Genomic DNA, 27,736 nt, shown 5'->3' on the forward strand with positions numbered 1-27,736 from the left:
TGCTCTTTCATATAAGTCAATATTAAATGTTTGTGCTCAGTTTATGTCATATATTTATCCAATATCAATGCTTAATTTTACTTGATGCTTATCGATAGGGATTCACGGCTTGACTTGATATTCAAACTACTTGACTCGAGCTTGACTTGTAATCAACTCAAATTCTAGTCAAGCTTTTTATAAATATATACTTGACTTAACATTGAAATATTAAATTTTGACTTGAACTTGAGTTGATTACAAGTCAAGCTCAAGTCAAGTAACTTGAATATCAAGTCAAGCCGTGAATCCTTACCATAGTATAAGGAAAGGATAGTAAGCCAGTGTAGTGTTTTTTTTTTCGATTTTATTGATGTTGAGCGCCATATAGTTGTACTCACGTTTTACTCGAATTTTACTGTCAAAAATTGGTCCGTAAAGTGGAGCCCTCTGAAAAATCGGTGTTATTTTGAAGAACTAAAATATTTGAAATAGAGTGGTCAGAAGATTTCTATATTTTGATATTTTTTCTACTCTGTAATAAGCATTTACGCCATTTTTAATAACATAAAAATTGTTGGCAATGTCATGCGACCCCTTTTCAACCACGCCACTGAATGAATTATCGTATTATTTCTGCGCCATCTATAGCTCATGATTCAGCGCTATCTATTATCGAGTTACTTCTCCAAATCCAAATCCAACTACTGTAGCGACCCCTAGTGACTATTTCCTTGCCGTCAAACGGCGGTTGGCTTACTATCCTTTCCTTATACTATGTCCTTACTAATTAATGAAATGAGAGAAACTTCAACGTTTTCGAGTACTTTCCTGAAAATATACAAGAGCTTTCAGATAAAAACAAACAAAATCAAAAACTGAAAAGTAAAATTAAATTGAATGTACCAAGGATGCGCCACTGAACCATCTCGTATTATTATTATTCTCTGGTAGGCCTGTACTGCCTGTGAATGGTTGTTCGCTCTCGTTATACACTTTTATCAGATCTTCTTGCGCCAAGTTGAGTTCGGCATTACTTATCTTTGATGCATTTAGGGAAACTCTCGTCCAATCTACGAGCCACCTGGAACGTTCCTGCTTAAATGGCATTGTGGAACGCGCAAAAAAGGAGAAACTAACGAGCTTATATCGCACATCGGCCGGCGACGACGCTATGAGTAACGAAATTATTGTTGTTCCATCGCGAGAGAAACCATTGTGAGCGTTAACTGAGATCGTTTTTGCGATCTCTCATCTGGCGGGAGATGCTGCGTTTTGGTCATAAGCAAATGTTGGTTTTCAAATATTTATTTATACTGTTACAAACAGACATATTCCAATTTCATGTAGCAGTGTGAAAGAAACATAACTAAAAATCTTAAATCTAAACATCTGAAGGGGGTTTTTTTCGAGGTATATAACTTTAAGTTGGCATAACTGTTCAAAATGGCGACCGATTTGACAGCTGTCAAGTGATTTATTCTCAGTTTGGTTTGGCAATCCATCATGAATAGACTCACGCCTGAACAACGCTTGCAAATAGTGCAATTTTATTTCGAAAATAATGGTTCTGTGCGGAATACGTATCGCGCACTACGTTCATTTTATCGTCGACAAAATCGTCCATCAGAGCAGTTAAGTCGATTAACCATGGAACATGGAACGTTTTCGCTCCACGTTTACTCTTATTGATAACTCGCATCCCTAAAGACGCCGTACGGTGTGTACAGAAGAAGCTATTGCTGCTGTAGAGCGTAGCATTGAGGAAGACCCGAATGAGTCTATTCGCCATCGAGCACAGGAATTGGATCTGTGTCCATCCACTTTATGGAAGATTTTGCGGAAGGATCTTGGTTTGCGTGCTTACAAAATCCAACTCGTGCAAGAATTGAAACCAAACGATCATCAAGTAAGGCGTAGATTTGTCGAATGGGCCCAAAATGAGATTGCCGTTGTTCCAGATTTTCATAAGCGAATTTTGTTTAGCGATGAAGCGACATTCTGGTTGAATGGCTACGTCAACAAACAAAACTGCGGCATTTGGAGTGAAGCTAATCCTCAAGTGTATGTCGAAACACCGTTACATCCAGAAAAACTGACTGTTTGGTGCGCTTTATGGGCTGGTGGAATCATTGGTCCGTACTTCTTCGAAAACGATGATGGCCAGAACGTTACAGTCAATGGTGATCGGTATAGAGCCATGATTTCTAACTTTTTCATTCCTGAATTGAACAACCATGATGTTCAGGAGCTGTGGTTCCAACAAGACGGCGCAACATGTCACACAGCTCGTGCCACAATCGATTTATTGAAAGACACATTTGGTGATCGCCTAATTTCACGTTTTGGACCTGTGAATTGGCCTCCAAGATCTTGTGATTTAACACCGCTAGACTACTTTCTGTGGTGCTATGTAAAGTCATTGCTCTATGCAGATAAGCCACAAACCCTTGACCATTTGGAAGACAACATTCGCCGTGTTATTGCCGATATACGGCCACAAATGTTGGAAAAAGTCATCGAAAATTGGACGTCCAGATTGGACTACATCCGAGCCAGCCGTGGCGGTCATATTCCAGAAATCATATTCAAAATGTAATGCCACAAGATTATCATGCGGATAAATAAAATTCATGTCAATCGAATCCATCGTTGTTTTTTGCAATTTAAAGTTCTATAGCTCTTAAAAAAACACCCTTTACAAAAAATATAGGAAGTGCCTATGACAAGATAAAAATATAAAAATATACAACACGACATAAACACAACACAAAATAGGTACACAAATAGGAAACAACTCATCTAATATAAAATTACAAGTTTAAATTCAAGATCACAGCTTGGAGATCAATAAGTTTCTTGAGATATTAAGTAGGTTTATTTCAGAAATCTTTAGGAAATCGTTAACAGTAACTAAGCAGTTATCAATGGGGGAATTCTTGTTAATAGTTTTGAACATTACATTTCTAGTTCTCAGTCTTATATCAGGTACGTTAAACTTGAAAAGTGACAAAATACAAGGCACACTTATGAGGCCATGTAACACATCAAAAATGAACAAAATTTGGTTACATTCACGACGTTTGTTCAACAATGTGACATTGAAGTCGGTTCTTTGGCTTTCATAAGATATTTAGCATACCTTCTAAAGTGCAATGATCTCAAAAACTTTTTTGGAATCTTTTTCAGCATTTGAGAGTACATTTCAGTTTTAGGGTTCCAAATGAGCAGCAGTACTCTAATTTGGATCTAACATACAAGTTGAAAAGCATTATACATGTTGAGTACTCAAAATCCTTGCAAGATCTCAATATGAAACCAAGTTTCCTATATGATTCCGAACAAAGCCTAATAATATGCTCATTGAATTGGAAATTTTTTGTGGAAATCACACCCAACTGTCCAAGCTATTTCTATTTATTGATAACACAGGGGAACAGCTGTTTTGGTGTCGAGATTTTTTGAGAAGATTCTATATCAATTTGATGTTCCGACTTCAAATAACGTATTCTTTTTTACCTAAGAGATCAAATTTTTGAGATAAACAATTTTAGAGAAATATAAGTTACATTATTTCAATTTGTATCTGTAAGTTTAGTAAAAAAAAGTAGATACGAAATTTTTATTTTAGTTATACGAAATACAATATTATGTCGTACTTACAGAAAAAAAACATCGAAGAGGTCAAATAGTCACACAACACTTGAAAGCTTATTTTTCGAGACATTCTTGAATGTTCTTTTAAACAGAGTCCCTTTTTAAAAACATCTTGATGAGTCAGGACAATCACACTTGTTCCTTTTAGTAAGGTTCGTCTGTAAATGGATTCCCCCTGCTTAAAAAAAAATTACGAAGAAAATACTTCACAGAATCATTTCTGTAGTATCTTCAAACATCCTCAAACTCGAATTGAGTGTGGTTTGCAAATAAATAAAATAATAAAAAAATAAATTATATTTTACAGCTTATCACACCTTATATTTTCGAGTGTACGCTTATTTAATTTATAATTGAAAAATATAAAATATTATTATTATCATTTATCATTAGAAAGTAAATTTTCAATTCAGGTTGATATTATGAATCCCTTAAGAAGAAAATCCCCATAAAACAATCTCTCAATTCGAAAATTTAACAGACTGATTATTCGAAGGAACAAGGCATAGCGTGACATCTCTACGCCAAGCGCTGAACTTGAATTAGATGAATGAAATAGTTCTGATTCGTACGCTACAGAACAACCGTTACGTGTAGGGACCATGAAACACACTTCATAGTCTGCCATGACTTTCCTTTTATGAATGAAGTCTCATAATGTATATTTTTTCACTCATGGAATCGATGCCAACTTTTATATATCATATGAAAAACTATTCTGAATCATTATTTATTCAAAATTGAATGGGGAATGCGAAAAAGGCATAATTTTTCTGATTTTATCAGTGGCGTAAAAAATAGGGCAGAAACGTACCCATTTGGATAAAAACAGCCATATCTTTTTTCTTTGAATAACAAATGACTTGTGTGATACCTCTACGAAATCACTATAAAATAGACAATTTATTGTCAGCTCATGAACAAAATAATCCACTACCAAAATTTCCAATAAAAATATTTCTCATAGCCCCCCTTTAAAATTTTCGTAGGATGTTTTTGATGTAAACGTTAAAACCATTCTTCAGTAATATTTTACTGAAAAAATTAACCAGAAAGATGTAAAATGGTACCAACCGTAAGGGCAAAACTATGGAAAGGGGCAAAAATTCATTATTTTCAAAAAAAAAAATATCTCGAAAACGGTAAGACTTTTATAATGGGAATTTTGTCATAGTAGGTGGGTTATCCTTTGATCTACATTCTCCCTCGGTTTGACGTGGTCTTTACGGGACACCCTGTAGAATCAGCCCAAAAACCTCGACACCAAAACAGCTGTTCCCCTGTGATAATTAAAAGTTACCAGCTACAGATGCTGTGCTGTGTATATGGGTAGATAATATTTATAATTGTTTTTTTTTTCATCAAGAAACAATGACATGATCGAGAAACCTATAAGAGTCCTGATCTTCACAGGAACGGTGTGAGACCTGCAATAGATTTAGAACTTTTTCTCAACTCGAATCACTTTGAGTCGGTGTTTTCCATACATCCACATATATCTCACATCCGGATGTGTAAGAATCGATCCAGTTCAAAACTAACACAATTCAACCCTGTCAGGTTGAGAAACGAACTGAACCACTATAATCGAAGCGCGATTTGAATAGCTAAGCCAAGCTAAGGTTGTTGTGTGGTTGGGCAGATGAGTTTTGTCGCTTTCGAACGCCTAATAATCCTGGAACTGAATTGTTCGAGTGGACCACTCATCTATCTGTCCCTCCTGTGTTGGAATCGAATTTGAAATTACTTTAATTCACATGGGACGCTCAGGATTTTCTGGTCGTACGATTGTTAGCTGTTAACGATGATGAATTCCCGAATTTGAAATGTTTTGGAATATTCTAGGGGATTTTTCAAATCTTGGGGTTTCGTCCATATGAGTTTCTTGATGACAGCTATAGATCTTGTCATTGAAGGCGGTAGACTTTATGGTTACAATAATCTACATTTCTCCATTGTTTCCCTTAAATTTCTTGTATGTTTTATATTTGATTGTTTCAATTTTCTCTACCTTCATATTTGGCTGTATTTCAACAATGGACTAGTTTTCATTTTTTTGTTAAGGATCAATTCTAAAAATTTAAGTAAAATTAAACAAAAATGTGGAAGAATCATTGAAATATCTCTAGAAATGAAAAAGTTATGGGACTTTGAAGTTGCGCTTGGAAGAATAATTTCATAGTCTAGTGTGTGACGTCACGCCACTTATACGAGGCAAATTACGATAATTTGGCTAGTGAACCTAATACACCTAATAATTAGGTACAATATCTGCGAGGATACTCAACTCGATCATTTTTTGAGATAAATTCATCACCAAATTTTGATTTCAATGAATCGATTGTTAAGGAAGCCTTGTGAAGATGGCACCATCCAGATTATTCTCAACAACAGCACAAAAAGATTTAATTTAACGTTAAACCATTTTTTCAAAGAAATATGAACCAATCACCGACAGTTGGCAACAGAACATAGAATATACATAAATCATAATTTTTTGACTTGTAATGAAACGCTGTATACGCTCCATTAGTGATTACGTCACACACTGCCATTTTAGTTCTCCTGTCAGTGTTCGGAATCCAAACAAACAAATTGTCATTCAAATTAGTACGTTGTCGTTGAAGAAATTGGCTTATTTCGATAAACAAGATTATTTAAGGAACGATTTTACTATTAATTGACGGGCAGAAGGAACTAGATTAATGCCAGTGAGTTCTAACTTGAATTTCACCTAATAAACACGGCTTTTTACAAAATCTGGGGAATGATACAGGATTCAAACTTACTGGAATTAACCTCGTTCCTTCCGTCTATCAATTAATACTGAAATCGTTCCTCAAATACTCCTATTTATTAAAATAAGTCAATTCCTTCAACGACACCGTACTAATTTGAATGACAATTTATTTGTTTGGATTCCGAATACTGACAGGAGAACCAAAAATGGCGGTGTGTAACGTCACACTAATAGAGCGTATTGGGTCTAATTGGATCATAATCATCGTAATCATCATTATAAATAAATTCATAGAGACAATGAAGACACAATTGAAGACACCCCATGCCCTATTTCATCCAGGATAGGGTACATATCGAGCGCAAATGCCGAATGCCCCATCAATATGGCAACAACTGGATGGAATTGCTTTATGTTGAACGTTACACAAAGGTCTCAAAGCATTAGGCACAACCGCAATTATAATAACTATTTAGACTGGAAACGTGGCCTTTGATCCATAACCTCTAATTATGTATGTAAATGCTAATTTGCACTGAATTTCAAACGATTGAGCCTCTATGAAATATAATTGCGCAGTTAGCTCTTTGCTAATTATTCTACACAGACAGTAAATTACTGTTGAATTTAACAAAGGCAGGCTCTGTCAGGAATAATATGGTGAATTAGTCAGATATTAATATTCAGCGTGATGTTATATTCATGTCATATTCTGCTAGTGGACCATTTTGCATCCCAAATGTTCATTATTGGGAGAAATATGCGTTTGAGCAGTTCGAAACAGTTCGAATACGAGAAGAGATTTTGTTTGAAAATGTACGCTCTGACGCAGACGCTAGTAATTTTTAACATTAACTGGAGAGAAATTAATAAAATGAGGAAATAATTGACGATAAGTCGGGAGCTAACGCGCGCTTGTTCAGATTCGTACGTATGAGATTTCACGGAATTCCGCATTTTTGGACTCTCCTGCAATTTGCAAATTTGAGGTTAGATTTAGTGAGCATTCTCGCTCTTGATGAGTCAGGACACTCACACTTCCTTTGGATAAGGTTCGTCTGAAAATGGATTCCCCTGCTTAAAAAAAAACGAAGATCATACTTCACAGGATCATTTCTGTAGTATATCTTCAAATATTCTCAACTCAAATTGAGAGTGGGTTGCTATTTTATTTAAGTCAATATCAAATGCTTGTACTTCGTTCGTGTCATATATTTATCGAAAATCAACGCTTGTGTAATTTTACTTGATTTCTTTTTTATATAAATGTTCAAGTCTTTACCGTTTCGGGTAATTTGCATTATGTTAATTTACAGATTGATATTGTACTTGTATTTTAAGTTCATATCAAATCCCCCTTAAAAAAGAATTAATTTCGAACGAATAGATAGTTAGATAGTTTATGTCCATATTATATGTATACTAAAGCTTATGCATAACAACAGTGTCGAAAACAGAGAAAAAAAATTATAGATATTTTTCAAAACAGAAGAACTTGTAAATTAATTCGTTAATTGAAAATGCTCAAACTCTTTATAGAATTTACTTGCGTTATTTCAACATTTGTTTTTCAATTTCCGATACATCCCAATTTCAAACTTTATTCGTATATTTGTGTTTGATTTAATTTTTCTTACTGTTAGTAGTTCTTAATTAATTGGAATTCTCAATTTCGATAACGACACACATTGAAGATTTCAAAAAATTCAATAATACAGCTGTAATAACTACCAGAAAAATGTGAATCCGAATTCACTAAATTTATTACTACCACTTACTTCAATCAATCATTCATAGATGGCACAGGTTGATACACATAACTTTTCATTCCATACCATTTATTACGATACGGCAAAATTTTAAATTTTCAATTAAGATCATACTTCACAGGATCATTTCTGTAGTATATCTTCACACATTCTCAACTCAAATTGAGAGTGGTTTGCAACCTCGACGATGAGGCGAAGTATCGTTTCCTGAGCGTGAGACAGGCCCTTAGAATTCCACAAGGAAATCTTCGTGGCCAACGATGATCGTTCGACTGGATTTATCCAGTTTACGGAAACGATACATTCTGAGAGGTTGCTCTTTAATATAATAAATATCAAGTAGTTGTACTTAGTTTATATCAGATCCAAACTAATATTGATTTGTTTCAATTTGATGCGTTTAAAAAACACAGTAAATCTCACAAAATTGAGTGTTTTCAGGAAATGAAACTCAAAATGGTAACAGAAATAAAATCCACATTGCAGGTTTTACGCCAATTTGATTTATTTTCTTCGAGTTCTTCATCTTTTCTGAATTAAATACTTACTCAAATAATCTCTGATGTAACCAGAAATCATAACTACAAAGGTAAAGTAAGGTTCAAAGATTATACATAACTGACCACACTCAATAGAATATTGCTCAGAAATGACATTGAACACTCTGTATCTCGCTTATGCTTCGAAAACGAAGTATATGTCATAAGCCAAAAATGATTTTCCCGATGTCATCTACACGACTATATATGTTTTTCCATCTTATAATGAAACACCCTGTATATACCAAATCGATGAGATTTCGGTCCGAATTGATACCGCTCGCCCAAGATTAGGATTCGGTTAGTTAGCGGTTTAATTTCCCTCGTGATAGGCTCATCACCGGATGCATTTGATTCCTTCCCTCCCTTGAGGGAATTTCGACACGTTTTCCGACTCTAATTAGATTCACAGATTTCCATTGGAGCTGAAGCAACCCGTTCTGACGCACTTGGCCGAGGTAATTTGGTTACCACAGTCGGAAAAACATATTCGTGGATCCAGTTACAGATTCCAGATTATAAAGAGTTTTCCAATAGGAAGTTTCATTTCGGAAAACCGCCATCTCGACAGCTGTCACTTTTGACATTTGACAAGTAAAAACTGCGACATAAGTCAAAATAGAACGATGCTTCCATATTGTAATAAACATAGATGGAGTATATGTGCAATTTTTACATGTCCCCAAAATGTCGAATTGTGATATATTTTCAAATCCACAATTCTACCATATCATTATGAATGGAAATTATATTGTATGAAATATATTTATTTGAGTGATTCCCGATTCAATATGCAAATTTGAATATTTGAAATCCGATATTTTTCCTAATTGTCGAATTTATGATAAGCAGAATATTTATTATTTTCTATATCTACTTGCTGAAATCCAAGGTTTGGCAACTATTGCTCGCCTAGTGTTATCGGTTTTTTCACGTAGTTTGGCACGCTTGAAGTTCGTTTTCTGATATATTTAGGTATTTATTTCGATATATTTGGAGTTGATATGATACGTTGAATCACTATGGGACATAACAAGTATGTTCATTGTGGAGAAACTCGCGAATTGAGTGAAATGTCGTATCACTGATATTTTTTCATTTCCGCGCGCTTCATGTCAAATTAGATAGTTCATGTTGGGGACAAAACGTGCTTATTGAAAATGACATATGCTCTCTCTATCTATGTTTATTATTCTCAGATTCAAATAAATTCTCATCAATTGAATTCCGAGCCAATAAAATATTTCATCCTTTAAATTCTGTTGAATATTCTATAGGGAAATTATTTCCAATTAGTTATGTTACATCCTGTAAACTGTCAGAAGAATTATTATACAACAAAATATCTTTTAAAAAATTGTACAGAAAAAAAAGACTATTCTTTTTCCTCCGACCTAGTGAAATAGAGTACCTATAATTCGACATTTCGAAGGATGTATTTTGATTTGAGTAACAGAACGGGCGAAGCCAGGGCGGCCAGCTGGATATTTTCGAAACAGTTGGAGACATTTAAAAAAGATTTAGTAAAAGGGACACCTCATTAAGACGTTTTCTGCTTTTACGTTGAATAACTTGTGCTAAGCAACTAGAGTGGCAAGCCTACGGACATTGAATAGTACGCCAGTGACTTTTTCCAAAAGAAATAAATTCCTACCATTATTAGACAATTCAGAACAAAAGGCCTCCTGCGTTTTTTTCTCTAGGATACACCACTTTTAAGTAAATATTTAAAAAACGTTTTTACAAAATAAACTTGGTAAATGTTTCATGACGGAAAAAATTCAGAACGTAATTATTTCTAACAAAGAATTTTATTACTTGTGCATAGCTTTTCAAAATTGAAAGAATCGCCTGACAGCTCGTGATTTCGTAAAAAAAATGTCATGAGCGAAAAGCACCAAAATTGAATACCTATCTGTAAAATCTCCCAAGGAAAATTTAACAATAGGTATTAAAATTTCTATGATTTCAAAATAACCGAGAGTCGTTAACACAAACATGTGCTGTCAATGAATAAACAAAATATCCGTAGCAATCTTACTATTACTGTTACCATTTTATTTACCTGCTATATAGCAAGTTCATTCCTATGAATAAACTTGTGCTTGGTACCGCCTCAAACTAGATGAAAGGAAGTAAAAACAAAAGAATTTCTGTAACGACTTGCACGAGCTAATGAGAACCGTACTGATAAATATCACAAAGCATATTTGAATGAACGTGGCCGTACTAAAAACAGGAGCTATAAAAATTAAGATCCGACCAGATAGTAAAAAAAAATATACGCGTACCTTCTTACGAATTCAGCCATTACCTCTTAGAACTTCATCTACTAACCCACAATAAAAGAAACACCTGTGGAATTTTTTGGATCCACACGTCACATACTGATCTTCGTTCTGTACGATTATGTTGTGAAAATGAAGGTAACGATGTGAATGAAGATGCGGTACCTTATCGTAAACGCCCATCTCTATTCTCGATTGCTGAAGAAACTGGTCAGCACATGACAGCTACTTTACCGTCAAAGTTTATTGGCTTCATTCCGGTGGACCTATGACCCAACGCGTGCCTATGCAATTAAATTTTCAAATTAGGTAAAAACCTGAAAGTTCTTATGTGACAGTGGTGGAGAATAATCACGATTATATTTTAATGCAAATGGGGTTTATTATCTTTCCCGTGTTTCGGAATCTTGGATTCGAGTGGACAGGTTCCATAAAAAAGTGATGAAAGTTGCTGTGTTAAAAGTTATCGATCCTTGAAAGAGCTTATTACGTTATTTACATTCTCGAAACTACAAAAAATGTAAGAGCCGTTAATAATAAAAAATATGTAGAGCACATATCGGATATAGGTACCTATATAATATTATGTGGTATTCAAAGGCGCAATTGGCGGATGAATTGAGGAGCGTCCAAAAGTGCCTCATTTCAAATCAGAGTTTTCCTTGTTGTTTTTTGGCTAATTATTTCCTTTATTGTAAACGAAATTGGTTTACGTACACAAGAAATGATATAATAAACACCCAAACCTTCTTAAATTAAAGGTAGAAAGTAAGATGCGAGATTTCCTGCATAATTTTAAGAAGAAAAGTCGTATAAACATGATACCGCAAACAGAGTGGAATTTATTTGTTACCAAATTTAGTTTCATTTCCTAAAAAAACTCAATTTTGAGAGAATTACTGTTTTTTATACGCATCAAGTTGAACTAAATCAAGTTTATTTTGGATCTATATCACCTAGACTAAGGACAAGTATTTAATATTAATTATATAAAAGAGCAACCTCTCAGATTGTATCGTTTTCATAAACTGGAAACATCCAGTCGAACGATCATCGTTGGCCACGAAGATTCCCTTGTGGAATTCCAAGGGCCTGTCTCACGCTCAGGAAACGATACTTCGCCTCATCGTCGAGGTTGCAAACCACTCTCAATTTGAGTTGAGAATGTGTGAAGATATACTACAGAAATGATCCTGTGAAGTATGATCTTAATTTAATTTAAAAAATTTTGCCGTATCGTAATAAGTGGTATGGAATGAAAAGTTATTTGTATCAACCAGTGCCATCTATGAATGATTGATTGAAGTAAGTGGTAGTAATACATTTAGTGAATTCGAATTCGTCATTTTTCTGGTAGTTACTACAGCTGCATTATTGAATTTTTTTAAATCAATGTGTGTCGTTATTAAAATTAAGAAATCCAATTCATTTAAAACAACTAACAGTAAGAAAAATTAAATAAAGCACAAATATTCGAATTAAGTTCTGAATTGAGATGTATTGGAGGAAATTGGAAAACAAATGTTGAAATAATGCAAGTAAATTCTATACAGAGTTTGAGCATTTTCAATTAACGAATTAATTTACAAGTTTTTCTGTTCTGAAAAATATCTTTAATTTTTTTTTCTGTTTTCGACGCTGTTTTTATGCAAAAGCTCACCATACCATAGTATAAGGAAATACAATAGAAATACAGACAGACGAAACAGTTTTATTTTAATATTCGATAAATTTATATCAAAAGGAAAGTAAATTTATAATGAGATTTTTCAGAAAAGCATTATCTGTTCATTATTGAAAATAATGAAAGGGTAACGTAATTTATATTTCTGTATTTAATTGTCATTCACATACGTGGACAGCATATCTTACTCCGTTTATTCCACCTCACTGTATTCAGATTTAACAAGCTCTCGCATCGATCTACGATCTTCATGCAATTATTCAGAACATTCAGGGAATTCTTTGGGAGCATAATTGACTATTAGCGCATATACATCGGCTTTGCCTACAAACCTTAGAATGTCATTTGGAGCTTTATGGAAGCGCAGTATATGGAGATCAATTTACTGCCGTTATTCTAATACGTCGATGATATTTTTTTGATCACTCAAGCAGGCGGCATTTTTGAGAAATGTCAAGTGAAATAAGGCCATTTTACACCAGGACAAACGTACGAAAAAATTCAAAATGTGCAATAGAAATATTGGGTGAAAACTTTTATTTATCCACATATTGTTCATTAATCATTTTGTAATATAATGTAAGATCAATTTTTACGAAATTATTCATTAATTTTTTTTGCTATTTTGCTTTAGTTTTCCATTGATGATGTTATCAAGACGAAATTCTGCACACATGGTTATTCTATATTTTCAGTTATCGACATTTCTTTTATGTACAAGCTTTTGTTAATAACCTCGAATTATGAATTTTTGTTTTTATAATAATAATAATTAAACTACATCTCTATCTTAATATTCATTCAGGCCTGTCCACGTTACTTTTATTGTAAAGAGAAATTAATATCATTAAAAATTAGTACAATATCAACTTGATACATCAAGACAATACTGGAAAACGTTAAAGAATGGAATATTTAAACGATAAAAAACATCAATGATCATTATTAAAGCGTTAATTTTCAATGAATATATGACAAAATGATGCACAAGTTTTTGATATTGACTTATATGAAAGTATTTAATTCAGAAAAGATGAAGAACTCGAAGAAAAAAATCAAATTGGCGTAAAACCTGCAATGTGGATTTTATTTCTGTTACCATTTTGAGTTTCATTTCCTGAAAACACTCAATTTTGTGAGATTTACTGTGTTTTTTAAACGCATCAAATCGAAACAAATCAATTTTAGTTTGGATCTGAAATAAACTAAGTACAACTACTTGATATTTATTATATTAAAGAGCAACCTCTCAGATTGTATCGTTTCCGTAAACTAGAAAAATCCAGTTGAACGATCATCGTTGGCCACGAAGATTTCCTTGAGGAATTCCAAGGGCCTGTCTCACGCTCAGGAAACGATACTTCGCCTCATCGTCGAGGTTGCAAACCACTCTCAATTTGAGTTGAGAATGTGTGAAGATATACTACAGAAATGATCCTGTGAACTATGATCTTAACTTTTCATTCGAAATTTGACCGCTCCTTTACAAATGGTATGGAAGTAACCAGTACTTTATAGCAGTCAGCGCCATCTATGAATGATTTTGTGAATTAAGTATGAGAAATTTTAGCTATCGAATTCGTCAGGTTTGATCCGATTTGACGAACCCATATCAATAAAATTGAGAGAAAAGTACTGACGTGAAGTTGTGACCTTTCAGCGCTTGTTTATTCATGCGCCAATTCAACCCTTGGTACCATTTTCCTCGAAAATACAAAGATATTATTTCGAATGTCTTTCATTTATTTCTATTCTCCTTACAAAAAAATTGTGAAAGATATTTTGATTCAAAAAAGTTATTATAGCGTAAGGGAGTTCTCGGATGATAATATGTTTTTGTGAAATCCAATTAATTTTTTCTTCTTCTTTTTGTTATTGACATGTATATACATATTTATATGTCTCACGGGAATGATGAAAATTCTTATTTCTTCTCTATTTTCTTCTTATTGTTGTGTAAAAGACATTTTTATCGATACGAATTATTTCATAATAATGAATAAAAGCAATATTCAAAGTTATATTTATGATTACTTCTTATAAAGAAGTGTATCATGTTGTTATTTTAGTTTTCCTTTTTTGATCATCATATATAATTTTTATTCATTTTTTCTGAGGGAGAATATACTATTCCCCTTCTCTTTTTTCTCAAATTATCTAATGAGAGATTGAGATTTAATTCGCTTGTTTATAATTATATTATTTTATGAGAATGAATATAAGCAATATCCAAAGTATTGTTTATGTTTGATTTATCTCTCTTCTAAAAAAGAGTATCATGTATTCATTTTAGTTTTTTTTTTCTTACCTATCGAAGTATGTATATTTAATTTTCATTTATTTTTTTGCGAGAATTGATCATACTTTTTTTCTTACCAAATCATCTTCATTGAATTCAATGAGATTTTATTTATTTTTTTTATAATTAAATAATTCATTATTTTATAATAATGAATAAAAGCAATCTCCGAAATAATATTTATGATTTATCTTTTATCTATAATTTAAAAAAAAAAGTTTATCATGCATTTATTTTAGTTTTTCTTTTTACCTATCATATATAATTTTCATTCTTTTCTTCTGCGGGAGAACATACTATTCCCCTTCTCTTTTTTCTCAAATCATCTAATGAGAGATTGAGATTTAATACACCTTTTTATAATTATAAGATTTTATGAGAATGAATGAAAGCAATATCCAAAGTATTGTTTATGTTTGATTTATCTCTATTCTTCTAAAAAAGATTATCATGTATTTATTTTAGTTTTTTTTTCTGAAGCATCGAAGTATGTATATTTAATTTTCATTTATTTTTTTGCGAAAATAAATCATACCTTTTTTTCCCAAATCATCTTCATTGAATCCAATGAGATTTTATTTATTTTTTTATAATTATATAATTCATAATTTTATAATAATGAAAGCAAAAAGCCGAAATAATATTTATGATTTATCTCTTATCTATTACTTTTTCTAGAAAAGTTTATCATGTATTTATTTTAGTTTTTCTTTTAACCTATCATATTTAATTTTTATTAATTTTTCAGCGAAAGGAGATCAACTTGTTTTTTCTTCTCAAATCATCTACATTGAATCCAACGGAAGAATGAGTTATCGCCACCTTTAGAAACCGGAAAACCACCTCCACTTGAGAAATGCCCTAATCTGGAAGTATCCAGCTTACAGCAAACAAAAACATTCCGGAGACGTTCTTTATATGTACAATTCATTTCATCGTATTTATTCAAGGGCTGAGAGTTCGACCGGGCACTGGTTCGTTATTATTTTGTGCAAATATGAAATCGGTTTCCCAAGGGGGGGACGAACGAATGTTGCCCGGAATTAGAGTGAGACCGTGGGGGTAAACAACACGTACGCCCGTGGTCGTCTGTTTTTTCATTTTTCCGGGAGATTAATATTTTTGGACACACTAATGGCTGCCGTCACTGACTATATATCACTTGTTTCAATCTAGAACTCGTTTTATGTTTCGCCCTCAACCCCACACCCTCTACTTTTCTCAACGCTACGGCGACGTTCGACGAGTCCAGGGGCGTATCAAGCTCGAGCTTCATTCCTTAATGGATGAATTTATGATTCTGCAGTTCTAGATGTCTACTGTATTTTGTTAATGCCTAAGGGTGTAAGTTTGTATTTGTTTCAACCTTAGAGTAATAAACATTCTTTATCAGTTAAATTAACAATATTATCAAAAATACTTATTGTCTAGCGGCAATTGGTTTGAATGTAACACCCTGTAGTTGGTTACATTAATAAAAATGAGCTGTAAGTAAAAATACTAAAATAATAATACTAGCACCGTTATCTGTGCATCATACCGGAGACTTTTCAATTGCCCTAATAAATTATTCTCAACTTCATTTTTCGTCAATTTTTTCGACGTTAACCAAGTTTGATTTAATTTTTGGATTATTATCATGAAACAGTAATTTTTCAGAAACGCTGTCTAACTCGTGAACAAATCAATTTATAAAGAACAAAAGAGAAATAGCAGAAAAAGTTTTTATAAAACGAGAAATAAAGTCAATGAATAGAATAACAGACTGTGCGAATTTCAGTTCAATTTATTCCAATATAATAAAGGATAAAAATAGAAGAAATAGATAACCTAACATACAGCAACGAGTAAGGATTGTTGAACTGAAGGAGGATGGATGATGGATTGTTTATTTATCTAACGTTTTGCATCAATCACACGTTTGTCCATCTGATATTTCCGTGAAATTTCCCAAGAATATAATTGTACATATATTTTCACATCTCAGAGATCATAAATAATAGAATAATAGTAACGATAGTGCTTACTCTGTTTTAGAAATACTTGTTTCATAATGATGAGAGAATTCTCTATTTTCCTGTCTTGTGTTCTGTCGTTTGAGATAGTGTCACAAAGTGTGATTTTATATTATTTTTTTGTGTTTTTGAAAAATATTTAAAGTTGTATAGTGTTTATTGTATTTGTTTTTTTGTGTTTTAAAGAGTATTTGTATTATTATATTTATTGTAAGATCTGAAGTAGGATAAATTTTTTTAGACTTGAGAATGGCTACAAACAATAGCCGAAACGTCGTCATTACTGAATAGAAATAAAGAGTAATTTACTGAAATATATTTGGTCACCTATACCCAATAACTCAATATATATTATCCTAAATAAGGTGCAGAACTTGCTCAAAAATCAATTTATCTATAATCTGCTTTATAATATCTCATTATTTATAAAAAAAAATCGGGTGTAGCAAAGATTATTTCTCTTATCCTTATAGTTGTCGAGATGCTCTCAGTGGGTATCTAATTTGGACAACAATTTTTTTTTATATGTAGTGTAAGAATCGTTCTGAAAATCTGCCATTGCTCAAATAAATTTTAACGAACTCAAGATTGGAATTCAAATAAAATAAAACGCTTACGTGTGAAACTATCAATATGAAATAATTATGACCTAAAACAAGAATTCATCTCGCAGAATTCCTTCCAAAAGTCAAGCCATAATTGGATTACTCCCCTTCCTGGTCCAACTTTCATTCAGAATTCTTAAAGGGAGGCAGCTTCGTGTTTAGCATATGAAAAGTAACTATAACGTTAGTTCGCGGTGGACACAAGACGGTTAAAAAGAATCCTCATCATATCTCCATGGTAACGAGCTAGCCCGTGGCCCTTGCAACCTCTCTGTTTTGCATTGATCTTTAAAATTTGGCTCATGTTCGCCATCCCCTGAAGAAGGGTGTATTTCCATACTTAATGTGAAATCTAGAGTGCAAATCGGGAACTTTTGGGGAAGGATCTTCGGAGATTGGTAAATTGGTGAGGATGGACGTAATTAGCGATAGATTATGCCACTAATTATTGACATCCTCATGATTACACTCTTAAGAAAGATATAATGTGTTAATTTGAAGAAAAAATGTGTTATTTAATAAGCAAAAAATTCTAAAAAGTCATGCATATTCTCTAGAATAAAATATATCAACTAGTTATTTTGAAAGTCTGAACAGATTCAGGGGGATTTTCACATTAGAGGTAGACCTTGAAGGAGGTGTTAGTATCCATCATTTGTTGTCGATTGAATCATTTTTATTGATAACCGAAAATCAACAGTTTCCGAGATATTTGAGTTCTTGTGTTTTTTTTTTTAATTTCTCACCTTACTTCATTTTTCGACGATTTTTATTTCGTTGACCAAGTTTGATTTAAATTTTGGATTATTTTCAACAGAAAAAGATATGATATGTATGAGAAAAGCAAAACTATGCTGTATTATGTATGACGAAATTATTTTGATAACTTACCAAATTCCTTCTTTATTTCCTAAAAAAGTTTTCGTTAGAATGCAGGCACTAGTTTTGTTTCAGCAGATTTTGATTTGAAAGGGGAAAGAAGCAAAGAAAGGAAAATGATGAATTGAATATTTTTTATAGGAATTAAACTCAAAATTTTAGTAGAGAATGTATTCATACCTCCACCATTTCTTATACTAAAGGGTGTTTTTTTTAGAGCTATAGAACTTTAAATTGCAATAAAACAACGATGGATTATTCGATTGACATGAATTTTATTTATCCGCAAGATAATCTTGCGGCATTACATTTTAAATATGATTTTTGGCATATGACCGCCACAGCTGGCTCGGATGTAGTCCAATCTGGACGTCCAATTTTCGATGAATTTTTCCAACATTTGTGGCCGTATATCGGCAATAACACGGCGAATGTTGTCTTCCAAATGGTCAAGGGTTTGTGGCTTATCCGCATAGGCCAATGACTTTACATAGCCCCACAGAAAGTAGTCTGGCGGTGTTAAATCACAAGATCTTGGAGGCCAATTCACAGGTCCAAAACGTGAAATTAGGTGGTCACCAAACGTGTCTTTCAATGAATCGATTGTGGCACGAGCTGTGTGACATGTTGCGCCGTCTTGTGGAAACCACAGCTCCATGGTTGTTCAATTCAGGAATGAAAAAGTTAGTAGTAATGGCTCTATACCGATCACCATTGACTGTAACGTTCTGGCCATCATCGTTTGTGAAGAAGTACGGACCAATGATCCCATCATCCCATAAAGCGCAACAAACAGTCAGTTTTTCTGGATGTTACGGTGTTTCGACATACACTTGAGGATTAGCTTCACTCCAAATGCGGCAGTTTTTTTTGTTGACGTGGCCATTCAACCAGAAGTGCGCTTAATCGCTAAACAAAATGAAATGGACGTAGAGCGCGATACGTATTCCGCACAGAACCATTATTTTCGAAATAAAATTGCACTATTTGCAAGCGTTGTTCAGGCGTGAGTCTCTTCATGATGAATTGCCAAACCAAACCGAGAATAAATCACTTGACAGCTGTTAAATCGGTCGCCATCTTGAACAGTATTGCCAACTTAAAGTTAAATACCTCGAAAAAAAACACCCTTTATAATGTCCTATGTATATCATATTGCGAGTTGAACATGTTAACCCATAAACTCCTCATTCGCTTGTGTTTAAGATCTACCAGAATTAAAAATAATAGTATTCATCTGACTTCAAAATAATCGACATTAGTTATAAATAAATCAACATTCCTACATCCCTTTGAATGTCAAAAAACATCGGAAAAAATAATTCCTTTTAAAATATTTTAAGATACTGTTTAAAAGACGATTGCCTCAAAATTCTATCACCAATTCATTCCGAATCACCTACTGTAACGAAGTAAACCTACGGAAGTAATCAATTACGATATATAAAATAAACGTAACGTTGAAAACTGTAACAATGAATTACCAATTTACATGAGTGTGACCTGATAAATGGATGATAAGAACTGACGAGTGTTAATAGGCGTTTAGTTGTGATAGTAACCGTTTAGCATCTGTAATGAGACAACCATCATCGAAGGGACCGGATATACCTGGTGAGCACCCATTTCCGTCAATTTTAACAAGATTAAAAAACGTTAAGTTACATTGCCCCCAATAAAAATTCACCTTATCGTATTTATTTTGGGTATAATCTAGAACGCTTATGCTTTACGCTTTTTAATTATTAGGAGTTTTAGTTTTCCGAGTTCGTGGTATGAATTAAATATAACTACTATAGTTATGGCATCTACACTCTAATACAAAAAATATTGATAAGCGTTTAACAATGTTGGGATATTGCATACTGATTTTTGCCTTGGAAAATGTTCATAATATATTTTTTGGACTCACAGACTTCCAGGACTCGCTTACGCTCGTCCTGGAATTTTATCTATTCGTCCAAAAAACCCTATTTTCCGGACTTGTTACGTAAATTACTATTCTCTATTTCAGTATCGTAATGAGTTCATTACAGTTCTAAAAACATCATTGTTTTCAGTTATATTTTTCGTTTTGTGGTTGTCTATTTATGACTTCCAATCCTTTAAAAATTCAACACACGTCAAATTGTCAATATAATTTAATTTGGATTTAGTAAAATGATTTGCGGCATTATATTCGGAATTTATCTTAATTCTGTTGGTGTTAAATCGATTTCGTCAGACATAATTGACGAGTTTCATGCGTAATTATAAATTATTTCGAAATTCGAAACGTACGATTCAAATTGAAATTCCGTAATCAGTCAATTTCCGTAACAGTCACACCAACTGCCAAGATACAATACAAATGTCACTAAGATGTATGATCTGAATTTTTCATCGAATTTCGACAATATTTCACAAAACTAGACTGAAATAGGGAAAATATCGTCTAATACTCGTTGCAGAAGACAATTCCAACACACACGCGTTCCAAAATTCGCTCCTTCGTTGCTCGTTTTCGAATTTCGCATTCGTGTTGGAATAGGAGCCCATTCTGCAATTTGTTTTAGAATATACTGTTCTGTATCCTAAATTTGACGTATAATAATGAAATATAACCGTGAAATCTGTGTGAAACTGATTTATTCCCACACGATTTTCTTCTTCAAAGTATGGCAGAAGTGACACAGAATTAGAAAAAAGTCGATATTGGTTTAACTTTCGATTTTTATCATTATTATTATCAATGATGATCATCATTGGTGGAATAATGATTATTTTAGGTTGCACCGCCAAATTCAATGCACGTGTTCATTCACTCAATATAATCTAATGCAGCTTGCCAAAAACTGACTATTCATTTCACAACAAAATTTCTTTAAATTGGCTGCAATCAGGATGAAGAATTTTACATCAAGATTTATTTTAGTTTGTTTTGTTCCTTTGTGAATATCTTTGAATGTTTGATGGTGAAGACTTCATTGACGCTTAACATCAAACTGAGGTTTACGTCTTTCTCCCCGACGTCGTACAACCCTTCTTCGACCATCATGTGCACCCAAGGAGAATCGACATTTATCAGAAAAGACGACTTGATACCATTCCACATTCCAATGTTGACGTTCTCTGCACCACTGTAATCGTTGCCGGCGATGCTCAACCGTCAGAGGTAACACAAGATGGGTTCGATAATACTGCAGTCCAAAAGACCTTATCAGGCGGTAAACCCTTCAGAAAATTACAGGATGGCCTTGTTCTCCTAACCACACATCAGCCAAAAATCGAGTGATCGCAAATCGGTCTCTAATGGTCATAAGTCTTGGACTTACTTCATTTGTGCCTCTTCGACGTCCGGTGCCTACTCTTCTTCAATTTTGGGCATTATCAAACCACACTTGCAAACATCTCAGAATAGTAGTTGGATTTCTGTTCGTACGGTTAGCGATTTCTCGAAATGACAACCTCACCTCCCGTAGACCAATAATTCGACCTCTTTCAAATGCACTTAGCTGTCAATAAATTCCGCGTACAGTCATTTCAACAACAACTAAACATCGACTTTGGATCTCCTCGAAAAGATGATTTGTTGTAAAATTTAAAAAACTTGCAAAAAACGGCTACAATATTGGAGTAACAAAAATTGTTCACGTGAAAAACCTTCACGATATTTTTTTCCAAATTCAATCATTTACTCCTTGCTAAACTATCTATGTTTTACCAAAAAAAATTAAATTTAAACAGCCCCTTCTGGGAGTTACAGTTTATTTGTCAGTTACTAGAACTACAATCTAATCAACAAAATATTGACAAGCGTTTAACGATGTTGTCATCTTCAAAATTCAACAAATTAACAAATGACTCCTTCAACACTGTATTTATATCATTGACATTATGGTACCAATATTTGCCACAATGAAACTTTGTAAAAATGCTATTATACTATTATTTATCATCTGTATTGTTTCATTCACTTCCTTACACAACAAAAAAGCATCCAAACAAAAAACCACCCCTACTCGTACGAACTTGTATAAATTTTCATACGAATAAACAGGACTCGGACAAAACGGCTTAACTTTGACACCTGGAAATTAGATTTTTTAGACCAAAGAAATATAAAACGTTAAGGGGGTTTCATATACCCGAGAGCCTCAGCAGTTATATCTACATAATAGCCCATCCGATAGCAGACCGAAGCAGCAGAGGCGTTACCGTTAACGACAGCCATAAAAGTGGAAATCTCCAGAAATTAGATTATTGCGTAGGGGGTTTCGAATGAGAATTTGAAATGCACCACCCGAATCTATCCCATCATTACTTTGAAATGCTCATCTTTCTCCGCCTCTGAACGAACATATCAGTCCATATGAATTGGGGCATTATTTTGCCGTTTTTAAGGGAGCGAGAATCTTTTTAATGCTTTCATTTGCAATCGTGTAGTCGGGTCTACTTAATCTACACAATGATTCATAGATAGAATTAAATTTTTGAGAACCGAATGACAAAATTAGTTTCTTAGTTCTTAGTTTCATCTGATAAAAACCTTTTTTTTTTGGAATGCCCTACTACATCTAAAACATCATCAACCGAAATTTCGAGAGATATAATAATAATAATAATAATAATATATATTAATCATCAAAGTTTACATAAACATAAACATACATATGAGGGACTAATGATATGAATATTAAAAAAATAGAGAAAACCAAGTAAAATGGTTTTCTGTGAGTAAAATCACAAATATTACAAAATTTTACATTAGCCCTAATGTGTAGGTGAGTAGATGCAGAGTATCATTCCATTTTCGGTCTTTTCTCAATCCAGTGTGAATAGTCCAATTCAGGTTCAGTGTCGCAATTCGGTGATCCATATCCATATCCGTGTATTATGTCACAATTCGGGTAAATTCTCAGTTATCGAGTAGTTTGTCAAGATTCGGGTAAGTAATATATACACATATATACATATATATATATATATATATATATATATATATATATATATATATATACACACATATATACACACATTTATTTTATTATTTATTTAGAGTTATATAATATAATATATTTATATTTATATAAATACTATTACCGTTCAGTGAACGGTAAGTGAGAATGTCTAAATATTCATTAAGGAATACCGAACTTGGATATATCGATCTTTCAAAATATTATGCTTTTTAACATGGAATATTCAGCCAGAGCCATCATAGATTTGTTTGCCTTTTCCCTGAACCCATTTCTTGAAAATCTTGTATGTACCCTCGTAATGAAGTTTCGATTCCTTATTCCTCGGAAATAACTGCAGTATAGCCGATTTCCCAGGCTTTTTTAACTCCAAACTATTAAAATATAATATTTATTCGACAATTAAAAGTAGATGGTTCCAAGATTTAGCTCACAGAAACTAATAAGTTGCTCAGCAGAGGCAACAGAGCTCAAGAGTCAATTGCTGGACTCAGTAGTCATAGGAAAGTAGCACATATCCTTAGAATATAGATATTATTAATGTTCTAAGCACATATCTTATTGGACAACCACCTAGTTGAAGATTTGTAGGCAATTCACAATTCCCTACGGGTATTAAGGGTTGCTCACCTTGTGATTGCTAATCCAGCTTATATACTGCCCACGTTGTGATCATCATTTGTTTCATTGGAGATCCATTTGTATTAAAATAATATTACTTATACTACACAAAAAAATTCTTCCTATCGAGAATAAACTATCGATATCATTCAAAAATAAAGTCCAATAATTGAAGGTTTATAAATCACTACCAAAGTGTTGAGGAAACCCTTCAAATTTCCTAAGCCTTTTCAGAGCCGCCCGTCTATTTCTTCGCCATTTGGGTTCTACCACAAATGCAAATTGCAACTTGATTTTTATGGGTTTTATTCATGATTTTTCAAATTACTTGCAGAAGTAAGTTCAAGACTACCATCTTACATGTCTCCTAAGGGTGAGCAAATTTTTCCACAATATGGTTACTGACGATAGGAGTAAACAGTGTGATCTTCAGACTTTTCCAGATTCAAATTATTCTCGTTATGCCACATGTTGTTATAACTGCATTTTTTATTGCGAAACACAATAAACAGCCTTCTACTCTTCAGATTTTAAGGTCTTAAAGGTATATATTTGCGATAAATGTCACAGTTTTGCGACTGGTGCAAGCAAAAAACGTTTACATTGTAAGCGAAGATATTCTTCTTGTATACCTATCTAAAAAAGCTAGCAGTATGGAACCTTCAACATCATGGAGCAAATTCTCAATAATCAAAAGTTGACTAGCTATGAAATAGAATATAATTATACGTCAGGTTTTGAGAAGACAATCGGTTGGTTAGATATTAAAAAAAAAATTAAAGTTTTTTAATGAAGAATAAGTATCAAAATTCATCATTGAAGCTGCAGATGACAAATGGTAGACCGCAGAGATAATTTTAATATTTTTCCAAAGTTAGTGGGTAAATCGAAGCCGTTGTGGGCAAAATACCCTATATAATTTAGTAGCTAGTGGTATAAAAGTATTCCTAGAACGGTTAAAAAATTTGAAACTTGAGTGAACAAATAGGTAGATAGGTATCTATATTTTTCTTGCGAGTTTAATTATTCATTAGTGACCTGGACAGTTTCGATAAATAGTCACTTTTCAGAGTATTTTACACCTTAATTGAATGGCTGACAAATTGATTCCAATTTTGAATGTTGCAGTACAACTGCCATGAAATTATTCACATTTAACGGGTGTTTTTTTCGAGGTATATAACTTTAAGTTGGCATTACTGTTCAAGATGGCAACCGATTTAACAGCTGTCAAGTGATTTACTCTCAGTTTGGTTTGGCAATTCATCATGAATAGACTCACGCCTGGACAACGCTTGCAAATAGTGCAATTTTATTTCGAAAATAATGGTTCTGTGCGGAACACTTATCACGCACTACGTCTATTTTATTTTGTTTTAGCGATGAAGCGCACTTCTGGTTGAATGGCTACGTCAACAAACAAAACTGCCGCATTTAGAGTGAAGCTAATCCTCAAGTGTATGACGAAACACCGTTACATCTAGAAAAACTGACTGTTTGGTGCACTTTATGGGCTGGTGGAATCATTGGTCCGTACTTCTTCAAAAACGATGATGGCCAGAACGTTACAGTCAATGGTGATCGGTATAGAGCCATGATTACTAATTTTTTCATTCCTGAATTGAACAATCATGATGGCCAGGAGCTGTGGTTCCAATAAGACGGCGCAACATGTCACACAGCTCGTGCCACAATCGATTTATTGAAAGACACGTTTGGTGACCGCCTAATTTCACGTTTTGGACCTGTGAATTGGCCTCCAAGATCTTGTGATTTAACACCGCTAGACTACTTTTTGTGGGGCTATGTAAAGTCATTGGTCTATGCGGATAAGCCACAAACCCTTGACCATTTGGAAGACAACATTCGCCGTGTTATTGGCGATATACGGCCACAAATTTTGGAAGAAGTCATCGAAAATTGGACGTCCAGATTGGACTACATCCGAGCCAGCCGTGGCGGTCATATGCCAGAAATCATATTTAAAATGTAATGCCACAAGATTATCTTGCGAATAAATAAAATTCATGTCAATCGAATAATCAATCGTTTTTTTATTGCAATTTAAAGTTCTGTAGCTCTAAAAAAAACACCCTTTATATTAAATGGATCTTTTGAACTTTATTCCTGTCTTCTTATTATGATTCTGCCAGGAATGAAGCCGGGACTGGAAGTTCAAAGTCAATATTTTTCGATGTCAATAATTTCTGAATGAACTATACTTCATTTACCAGTTCCCGGTACTTTTGCGATAAAGCAAAACTACAAAAAAAAATGAAAAAGTATTCGTTACAATCTGTGTAAAAAAACAACGGCACCGACTCTTCGGTTACCTGATAATTAATTCTATCCGAAAAATGGGCATTTCTTTCGGGCGAAGAACCGGCCATCTCTTTGAAACACAACCGCGACACATGTCACAGTAGTGGGACTCGCTCCGCAACTGCTAACCAGCTGTAATTTGAAAATACAAAGGAGCAATAAATAATTGAGCATAATTTATGGCGAGGTGGCTCTCTTGATGCTTCTACGCGAGCGACATTAAAAAACTCACTTAATTGTATTATAATTACGGTAGGAAATAACAGAAAGCGCAGAACCCGCCGATCTGCCCAATTTTTTTTTTTTTTTTTTTAGTGGTTGTTGTAACGCTGCTTTTGGGCGAGGGTGTCGCAGTCGAATGCATCGTGCATTTCGATCGGTAGATCTTCCGTTTTGGTTCATTTATTATGTTTGGGAATCGTTACAGAATATGGTTGTTTCAACAAAAATATTCCTCCAAAAAAATATCGAAGTATTTTCACAAAATAAATAATATGGCACAAAATCAATTGATTATGGAGATTAATCTACGGTAGGACAGGTAGGAGAACACATTTATCAAAATATTTGGAAGGATATAACTAGGTTTCACGCACTTGAACATATATTAGTAACGGGTGTTTTTTTTCGAGGTATATAACTTTAAGTTGGCATTACTGTTCAAGATGGCAACCGATTTAACAGCTGTCAGTGATTTATTCTCAGTTTGTTTTGGCAATTCATCATGAATAGACTCACGCCTGAACAACGCTTGCAAATAGTGCAATTTCATTTCAAAAATAATGGTTCTGTGCGGAATACGTATCGCGCACTACGTCCATTTTATTTTGTTTAGCGATGAAGCGCACTTAATGGCTACGTCAACAAACAAAACTGCCGCATTTGGAGTTAAGCTAATCCTCAAGTGTACGTCGAAACACCGTTACATCTAGAAAAACTGACTGTTTAGTGCGCTTTATGGGCTGGTGGAATCATTGGTCCGTACTTCTTCAAAAACGATGATGGCCAGAATGTTACAGTCAATGGTGATCGGTATAGAGCCATGATTACTAACTTTTTCATTCCTGAATTGAACAACCATGATGTCCAGGAGCTGTGGTTCCAACAAGACGGCGCAACAATTCACACAGCTCGTGCCACAATCGATTTATTGAAAGACACGTTTGGTGACCGCCTAATTTCACGTTTTGGACCTGTGAATTGGCCTCCAAGATCTTGTGATTTAACACCGCTAGACTACTTTCTGTGGGGCTATGTAAAGTCATTGGTCTATGCGGATAAGCCACAAACCCTTGACCATTTGGAAGACAACATTCGCCGTGTTATTGCCGATATACGGCCACAAATTTTGGAAAAAGTAATCGAAAATTGGACGTCCAGA

At 33.7% G+C, this 27,736-nt stretch overlaps 3 non-coding genes and 1 pseudogene across 3 annotated transcripts; 2 read left to right on the forward strand and 2 right to left on the reverse strand.

Annotated features, from left to right (window-relative positions):
• Nucleotides 1–7,467: 7,467 nt before the first annotated feature.
• Nucleotides 7,468–7,538, forward strand: LOC123674305 (annotated as a pseudogene).
• Nucleotides 7,539–8,249: 711 nt separating this feature from the next.
• LOC123674287 lies at nucleotides 8,250–8,459 on the forward strand. The gene has a single exon (XR_006746632.1). It is a non-coding gene; the product is annotated as a small nucleolar RNA U3 (small nucleolar RNA).
• A 3,513-nt stretch (nucleotides 8,460–11,972) lies between these two features.
• LOC123674288 lies at nucleotides 11,973–12,182 on the reverse strand. Its single transcript, XR_006746633.1, has one exon. It is a non-coding gene; the product is annotated as a small nucleolar RNA U3 (small nucleolar RNA).
• A 1,718-nt stretch (nucleotides 12,183–13,900) lies between these two features.
• LOC123674294 lies at nucleotides 13,901–14,110 on the reverse strand. The gene has a single exon (XR_006746639.1). It is a non-coding gene; the product is annotated as a small nucleolar RNA U3 (small nucleolar RNA).
• Nucleotides 14,111–27,736: the final 13,626 nt, after the last annotated feature.

This window comes from Harmonia axyridis, chromosome 2 (assembly GCF_914767665.1).
Source record: "Harmonia axyridis chromosome 2, icHarAxyr1.1, whole genome shotgun sequence".
Taxonomy (NCBI): Eukaryota; Metazoa; Arthropoda; class Insecta; order Coleoptera; family Coccinellidae; genus Harmonia; species Harmonia axyridis.